Here is a 9,159-nt window from a genome sequence, read left to right on the forward strand (position 1 = left end):
GTAGAGGAAATCAGTAGATTAAAAACAATTTAAGGAATAGATGTCATACAATGTTTAAGGGACAAAATGTCAACCACTAGAAGTAGAAATATAAGCCAAGAGAACCATTGAGAGATAAATGGGGAGTCAAGGGGATGTATTTCAAGTGTAATAAACCCTTTTGTAGCAGGAAGTAAAAAATACAGTTCAGGGGCCAGCATTGTAGCGCAGTGGGTTGATGCCCTGGCCTGAGGCGCCGGCATCCCATATGGGTGCTGGTTCAAGTCCCAGCTGCTCCACTTCTGATCCTCTCTGCTATGGCCTGGGAAAGCAGTAGAAAATGGCCCAAGTCCTTGAGCCCCTGCACCCCCATGGGAGACCTGGAAGAAGCTCCTGGCTCCTGGCTTTGGATCGGCACAGCGGCCAGCTGGGGAGTGAACCATCGGATGGAAGACTCTCTCTCTCTGCCTCTCCTCTCTCTGTGTAACTCTGACTTTCAAATAAATAAATAAATCTTTTTAAAAAAATACAGTACAAAGTGGGTAATTCAGTTGAATGCTGCCTTTCCTTGGCTTGAGGTTGCTGTCCACTTCATAAAGAAAAATGGAGGGTTTGTCTTCTCCTCTGTAAGAGCCTCCTGCATTGTTGACTTTGGCATTTACCAGGAGTAAGAGGGCTAAGACTGAGGCCTCATGAGTCGAGTTTTCAACTGAGGTCAAAAGAGAAGACAGGGGCTGGCACTGTGGCACAGCGGGTTAACACCCTGGCCTGAAGTGCTGGCATCCCATATGGGCGCCGGTTCTAGTCCTGGCTGCTCCTCTTCCAATCCAGCTCTCTGCTATGGCCTAGGAAAGCAGTAGAAGATGGCCTAAGTCCTTGGGCCTCTGCACCCACCTGGGAGACCTGGAAGAAGCTCCTGGCTCCTGGTTTCAGATCGGTGCAGCTCTGGCTGTTTCGGCCTTCTGGGAAGTGAACCATCGGGTGGAAGACCTCTCTCTCTGCGTCTCCTCTCTCTGTGTAACTCTGACTTTCAAATAAAATAAATAAATCTTTACAAAAAAGAGAGAGAGAAAGAAAGACAGTGACTGTAATCAGAGTATCCACAGTGTGGCGCTGTTACCTCCTGAGCTCAGCCCAGTTTCATGACAGTCACAAAAGTGGGTTCCATCACAATAGTATGTCAATACAGTCCCCTATGTTATGTTGATTGCACAAATACTCAGAGACTGGGAAACTGAAAGAATTTAATTTGGCTTCTCAGGAATTGCAGTTCAGGAGACAGAGTCAGATAGCTCAGAAACATTGTTTAATTTCTGTAGGCAGGTGGTGTTGATTTGTTACAAAGTGGTAAAAAATCTTTGGTAGGAATCCTTAAGAGAGAACAGAGTGTTCTTCACCAGTGCACACTTGGTGAAAATGTCCAGATAAACTTGGACTTGTGTCCGGAGTGTCCAAACCCAATGAAATTATTCAGTCCTGCAGAAGCCTGCAGTAAGAAGGTGGAGGTACCCAGGGTTCACATTCCAGGCAGCAGCTTGAGACACACGCGTCCTGCTCCCTCAATAGCCCCCCAACTCTGTTTTGAAAAGTTCTTCCAATGTTGTTGTCATTCTAATATTTTTTCTTATCTTTTTACAATTGGTAAATTAGTATGTAAAAGTGAAAGGATAATATTTACTAATTTTTTAAGATTTATTTATTTGAGAGACAGAGACAGAAGCAGAGAGAGAGAGAGAGAGAGAGCGGTCTTCCATCCTCTGGTTCACTCCCCAGATGTCTGCAACGGCCCGAGCAGTGCCGATCCAAAGCCAGGAGCCAGGAGCTTATTCCTCTGCATCTGCCTCTCTGTAATTCTGCCTTTCAAATAAATAAATAAATCTAAAAAAAAAAAAAGACACCATTTGGGATGCTCATATCCTCTATCAGAGTGCCTGGGTTCAAGTTCTGGCTCCACTTTTGTTTCCAGCAGTGATAGCCTAGTGGTTGGGTCCCTGACACCTATGTGGGAGGCCAGATGGAGTTCCTAGCTGCCGGCTTCAGCCTGGCCTGGTCCTGGCTTTGCGGGTGTTTGGGAAGTGAACCAGCATATGAAAGATACCTCTCTCTCTCTGCCTTTAAAATAAAATTTCAAACAAATTTTTATATGTGTGCATTGAAATATTTTAAAAATGTGTTTAACATTATAATGATAATGAACTAAAACCAGAAATTTGGATATCCATTCTCTTTCTCTGTGAACTGAGAATGAGGGAGAAGAAACTGCTATTGTTTTCTGTCCTTCAGAACTACTTGCATTCCTTCTGCCTTTCCTTTCTTTTAACCTTGCAAGCTTAGCTTTCATGTTTTTTAAATTTTTTTATTTTTATTTTTATTTTTTTGACAGGCAGAGTGGACAGTGAGAGAGAGAGAGACAGAGAGAAAGGTCTTCCTTTGCCGTTGGTTCACCCTCCAATGGCTGCCACGGCCGGCACAATGCGGCCAGCACATTGCACTGATCTGAAGCCAGGAGCCAGGTGCTTCTCCTGGTCTCCATGTGGGTGCAGGGCCCAAGCACTTGGGCCATCTTCCACTGCACTCCCAGGCCACAGCAGAGAGCTGGCCTGGAAGAGGGGCAACCGGGACAGAATCCGGCGCCCCGACCGGGACTAGAACCCAGTATGCCGGTGCCACAGGTGGAGGATTAGCCTATTGAGCTGCAGCACCAGCTGCTTTCGTTTTTTTAAAGATTCATTTATTTGAAAGGCAGAGTGACAAAGACAGAGAGAGAGAGAGAGAGAGAGAGAGAGATCGATCTTCCATCCTCTGGTTTCACTCACGACAACTGGGCTAACCAGGCTGAAGCCAGGAGCCAGAAATTCGATCTGGGTCTCCCACATGAGTGGCAGGGACGCAAGTGCTTGGCCCATAATGTGCTGCCTTCCCAGCACATTATTAGGAAGCTGGATCAGAAGCCCCAAGTAGACACAAACCAGGATGCAAGCCAGCATTGTGGGGTACCGGGCTAAGCCACAGCCTGCAATGCTATCATCCAATACAAGCTCTGGTTCAACTCCCAGCTGCTCCATTTCTTATCCAACTCCGTGCTAATACTCCTGGGAAAGCAGCAGAGGATGGCCCAAGTACTTGGGCCCCTGTGACCCACATGGGAGACCTAGATAGATTTCCAGGCTTCTGGCTTCAGCCTGGCCCAGGCCTGGCCATTGCAGCCATCTGGGGAGTGAACCAGCGGATGGAAGATCTTTCTCTCTCTGTCTCTGTCTGTCTCTCTCTGTAACTCTTTCAAATAAATAAATATTTAAAAAAATAAAAATAATATGTCATGGTTTAGCCATTTAAAGATTAATGAATCTTTTGAATATTTTTTTTTTGACAGGCAGAGTGGACAGTGAGAGAGAGAGAGACAGAGAGAAAGGTCTTCCTTTGCCATTGGTTCACCCTCCAATGGCCGCCGCGGCCAGCACGCTGCGGCCAGCGCACTGCGCTGATCTGATGGCAGGAGCCAGGTGCTTATCCTGGTCTCCCATGGGGTGCAGGGCCCAAGGACTTGGGCCATCCTCCACTGCACTCCCTGGCCACAGCAGAGAGCTGGCCTGGAAGAGGGGCAACCGGGACAGAATCCGGCGCCCCGACCGGGACTAGAACCCAGTGTGCCGGTGCCGCAAGGCGGAGGATTAGCCTAGTGAGCCGCGGCGCCGGCCTTATTTCTTTTTTTAAAAGATGTATTTTATTTATTTGAAAGACATAGTAACAGAGAGAGATAGAGACAGGGAGAAAGAGAGAGAGAAAGAGGTCTTCCATCTGCTGGTTCACTCCCTAAATGGCAGTAATGTCTGGAGCTGAGATGATCCGAAACCAGGAACCTGGAACTTCTTCAGGTCTCTCATATGTATGCAGGGAACCCAAGGACTTGGGTCATCTTCTGCTGTTTCCCAGGTGCATTAGCAGGGATCTGGATTGGAAGTGGAGCAGCTGGGACACGAACCAGTGCCTATATGGGATGCCAGCACTGCAGGCCAGGGATTTAACCCGCTGCACCACAACTCCGGCCCCTGAATATATCTTGAAATTTTTTTAACTCCAATAGAAAATTTCCTCTTTGAAAACAGTTATCCTGTGGAGATATCTGAGGAACTGACCCAAATAATTCTAGCTAGAAGCGCTTGATTGACACAGTATGTCAGTTTCATTTGAATTATGATCCCTTTTTCTTTGGATGATGAGAACCTGAAAACAAAGACTTTGGGTATACATATATACATACATATGTATATACATATATACATACATGTATATACATAATCACATGTCATTATATATGTATATATGTGTGTGTGTGTATATGAAAATGAAGGTGGTAACCAAGGCTTGAAATGAAGGCTATCTGCATTTACTGACTGGTCAACATTTTATATGCTGTTAATAAATCCTACATTCATAACATGTTGAGATCAGCCAGAAGGGGGAGCCAGGGCACTACACCTTTTGGCAGTTGGGCGGTCTTCCGCCTCAGTAAGGAAGTGCCATCCAGCTGCACTTGAGCAGGCAGACCTTAGAGATTAGGCACACCAAGTTCTGTGTTTTTCAGGTGAGGAAAAGGAAACCCAGGGCAATAAAGTGGCTTACACCAAAGTGAGCGGCGCTCGCTGACTCCCATCCTAGTGCTCTTGCCTCTACCCAGGTTCTCAAAGGGATCGGTACCACCCTCTCAGAACTTTGAAAATGAGGGATGGAGGAGTGTTGTTGATAGTCACAATGATTGGGTGGCACTACTGGTATTTTGGTGGATGGTCACCAGACAGAGACATTCACCAGGTCTGTCTATCACCTCACACAACTTCCCCATATCCTATCAGATGTGGGTAGAAAGCTTGTTTATAATTACCTGACCATGGACAAGACACTGACATCCCATATGGGCACTGGTTGGAGTTCTGCTAATGCGCCTGGGAAAGCAGTGGAAGATGGCCCAAGTCCCTAGGCCCCTGCAACCAGCATGGGAGTCAACTAGCAGATGGAAACTCTCTCTCTTTCTGTCTCTTCATCTATCTCTGTAATTTTGCCTTTTAATAAATGAATAAATCTTTTTGAAAAATTAAAAAAAAATTGTATAAGAAATTTTGAAATCTGTGCATTGTTTTTTCATAGCACAGTTTTTCATGAACTTTTTCAAGAACCCTCATATTCATGAATTTCAAAAATTTCTTTTTTTTTTTCAAATTTTTAATATATTGTGAATGGCAGAGAGATAAAGACAGAGACAAAGAGAACCCCCATCCTCTAGTTCACTCTCCAAATGCCTATAATGACAAGGGCAGTGCTGGGCCAAAGCTGGAAGCCAGAACTCAATCTGGTTTTCCCATATGAGTGGCAGGGTCCCAAGCCCTTGAGCCGTCTTATACTGCCTCCCAGAATGCCTTAACAGGAAGCTGGACCAGAAGCAGGGTAGCCAGGATGTGAACCATGACTCCAAGACAAAATGTGGGCATCCCAAGCAGTCACTTAACGTGTGCCCCAACGCTTGCCCCCCTTTTTAAAAAATGTTTTTAAAATATGGCTATTTTCATATACTTGAAAAGCAGAGCAAGAGAGAGAGAGAGAAAGGGGTCACAAGCAGTGGCCTAGCCTCCTATGCCACAACACCCCCTATGCCTCTCCCTGAACTTTGTTAAGTCTCTGTTAATTTTCTTAGAAGTAGTGAGAGGGGCTGACATTGTGGTGTAGTGGGTAAAGCCTCCACCTGCAATGCCAGCATCCTGTACAGGTGCTGGTTCATGTCCCAGCTGCTCCACTTCCAATATGGTTCCCTGATAATGGCCTGGGAAGAGCAGTGGAAGATGGCCCAAGTGCTTGGGCCTCTGTCACCTATGTGGGAAACCTGTAAGAAGCTTTTGGCTTGGGTCTAGCGCTGTGGCACAGTAGGTTAAAGCACCAGCCTGTAGTGCCAGCATCCCATACGGGCACTGGTTCAAGTCCTGGCTGCTCCACTTCTGATCCAGCTCTCTGCTATGGCCTAGGAAAGCAGTAGAGGATAGCCCAAGCTCTGTGGGAGACCCGGAAGAAGCTCTTGGCTCCTGATTTTGGATCAGCTTAGCTCTTGCCATTGCGGTTATTTGGAGAGTGATCCAGCAGATGGAAGACCTCTCTCTCTCTCCCTGGCTCTACTTCTCTCTGTAACTCTTTCAAGTAAATAAGATAACCTTGAAAAAAAAAAAAAAAAAAACTCTTGGCTCCTAGCTGTGGCTTGGCCCAGCCCTGGCCATTGCAGCCATCGAGTGTGAACCAGTGGTTAGAAAATCTCTGTTTCTACCTGTCTCTGTAACCCTGCCTCTCAAATAAATAAATAAATAAATCTTTTTAAAAACAATGAGAAAAATGACATTGTTTTACATTTTTGCAAATCTCTTTAATGTCTGCTACAAAAGAAGACAGCTGGATTCCCATATCTGCTATTGCATTTACTCTGTTAAAAATTGTTGTTTTGGTTGAAGACTATAGACTGGCCTCACACAGAAGTGTGGTTACAGAATGGAGTTTTCTCACCTGTCGGGATGTTTAAAATTGGAATAATTAAAATAAGAAGACTAGTTACACCAAATGTTGGCAAGAATGTGGAGCCTCATAGCTCTCATAGTCTTTTTTTGAATTTTTATTAATATAAACGTAACAGATTTCATGTATTTCATAGATACAATTCTGAGAAGACAACCACACTTCCCTCTCTCCTTCCTACCTCAATCCTCCTCCTTCCTCCCTTTTTTTTCCTTTAATTTTTACAATAATATAATTTCAACTTGCTTTATAATAACAGGCACCACTAACCGTAATGTTCAACAAGTTAAAAAGTAGAAAAAGCACTATTTCACAGGAGTATTGACAAGGGCTATAAATAATAACAAAAGAAAGGGGGAGGGTTGGCGGCGTGGCTCACTTGGTTAATCCTCCGCCTGCGGTGCCGGCATCCTATATGGGCACCAGGTTCTAGTCCTGGTTGCTCCTCTTCCAGTCCAGCTCCGCTGTAGCCCGGGAGGGCAGTGGAGGATGGCCCAAGTGCTTGGGCACCTGCACTCGCGTGGGAGACCAGGAAGAAGCACTTGGCTCCTGGCTTCGGATCGGTGCAGCACCGGCTATAGTGCCCATTTGGGGATTGAACCAATGGAAGGAAGACCTTTCTCTCTGTCTCTCTCACTCACTGTCTATAACTCTACCAGTCAAATAAATAAATAATCAGACTCTAAGATGTCAGTTTCATTCTTTTTTTTTTTTTTAATTTTTGACAGGCAGAGTGGACAGTGAGAGAGAGAGACAGAGAGAAAGGTCTTCCTTTTGCCGTTGGTTCACCCTCCAATGGCCGGCGCGGCCAGTGCGCTGCAACCGGCGCATGGCACTGATCCAAGGCCAGGAGCCAGGTGCTTGTCCTGGTCTCCCATGGGGTGCAGGGCCCAAGGACTTGGGCCATCCTCCACTGCACTCCAGAGCCATAACAGAGAGCTGGCCTGGAAGAGGGGCAACCGGGACAGAATCCGGCGCCCCAACCGGGTCTAGAACCCGGTGTGCCGGCGCCGCAAGGCAGAAGATTAGCCTATTGAGCCACGGCACCGGCCTCAGTTTCATTCTTATACATTTTTTTGTAGTGGGTATTAACTACCACATATCAGAGAAAACATAATATGTGTCTTTTGGGGACTGGACTATTTCACTAAGCATAGTGGTTTCCAGTTGCACCTGGCTCCTGAATGAAATTCTGTGAAGACTGGGATTTTTTTTTTTTAAGATTTTATGTATTTGAGAGGTAGAGTTAGAGATAGTGAGAGAGAGAGAGACAGAGAGAAAAGTCTTCCTTCTGTTGATTCACTCCCCAAATGACCGCAATGGCCAGAGCTGTACCAATCCAAAGCCAGAAGCTTCTTCCTGGTCTCCCACACAGGTGAAGGGGCCCAAGGACTTGGGCCATCTTCCACTGCCTTCCCAGGCCATAGCAGAGAGCTGGATTGGAAGAGGAGCAACCAGGACTAGAACTGGCACCCATATGGGATGCCGGCACCCCAGGTGGAGGATTAACCTGCTGCGCCATGGTGCCGGCCCCAGATGACTAAAATTTGCCAAGTGGGACTGATACGGGGAAACCACGTGGGGAGTTAGGTAGGAATAACTGAGCTGCAGATTTTCCCGCAGCTTCTGTCTGTGCAGCCCTGCACTGTAATGCCAGCCACTGCATGGCAATCCGTGCACCCACTTTCCATGATGGCCCTGCATCTCTTCTGAGACTGGAGGTACCATGATGGCTAGGTGGAGGTCAAACTCCACGTGGAGATGCCAAGAAGCTCCTGGGAAACCTCGTATGCATTAAATCCCACCCTGTTTGCATGTTCAACTGGGGAGGCACCCCCTACCCATAAAGCAAACTGTTGCCTGTAAGGTGACCCTTTTGGCTTCTTGCCTTGCTGCCGGCCCTTCTCCCCACTTTTCCCACGATCTCTGTTCATGGGCAACTCTGTAGCCCTGTTGTGACAGGTATCTCTTCCCGTAGGATTGCCCACTCTCCCATGTGAATGTATTCACATTCTCTTACCTTAAATAAATCCTGGTTTCACTTTTGCAGTAATTTCTGCCTCTGCTTTGGAATCTTATCTCGCGTGGGGACAAGAGCTTGAAATAAAAACCAATAAATATATTCCCATAACTGATGGAAATGATGACTATCAATGAAACATTACAGAATTTAAATGATAGCTACATGGGAGTTTTAATACTATTCTTTCTAGTTATGCATATGAGATTTCCCATAGTGCAATTTTGTTCTCTTTTTTTAAGAAGAGATTTATTCTTGTCATGCTCAGAAACTATGAGTTGGACTAAATGGCTTCTAATCTTTCCATCTGACAAAGCATATTTCTATTAAGTGATGATCTCCGTTATAAACTTCTGCTTCTCACTGGATGGGAAAACTAAAGGACTCATGGGTCTTTTTACCACTTACTCATAAATCTCTATGTTCATATACTGTTGGAAGCATTGCTTTAAGAATAAATAAGTGGCAAGCACTGTGGTGCAGCATGTTAAACTGCGACTTGGGATACCTGCAATGAATATCAGAATGCCTGGTTCAAGTCCTGACTACCCCGCACTTCTGATTCAGCTCCTTGCTAATGCACCTGGGAGTTAGCAAATGAAGGTCCAAGG

The sequence above is a fragment of the Oryctolagus cuniculus genome, chromosome 3 (genome assembly GCF_051225735.1).
Source record: "Oryctolagus cuniculus isolate XC-2025 breed Fujian yellow rabbit chromosome 3, ASM5122573v1, whole genome shotgun sequence".
Classification (NCBI taxonomy): Eukaryota; Metazoa; Chordata; class Mammalia; order Lagomorpha; family Leporidae; genus Oryctolagus; species Oryctolagus cuniculus.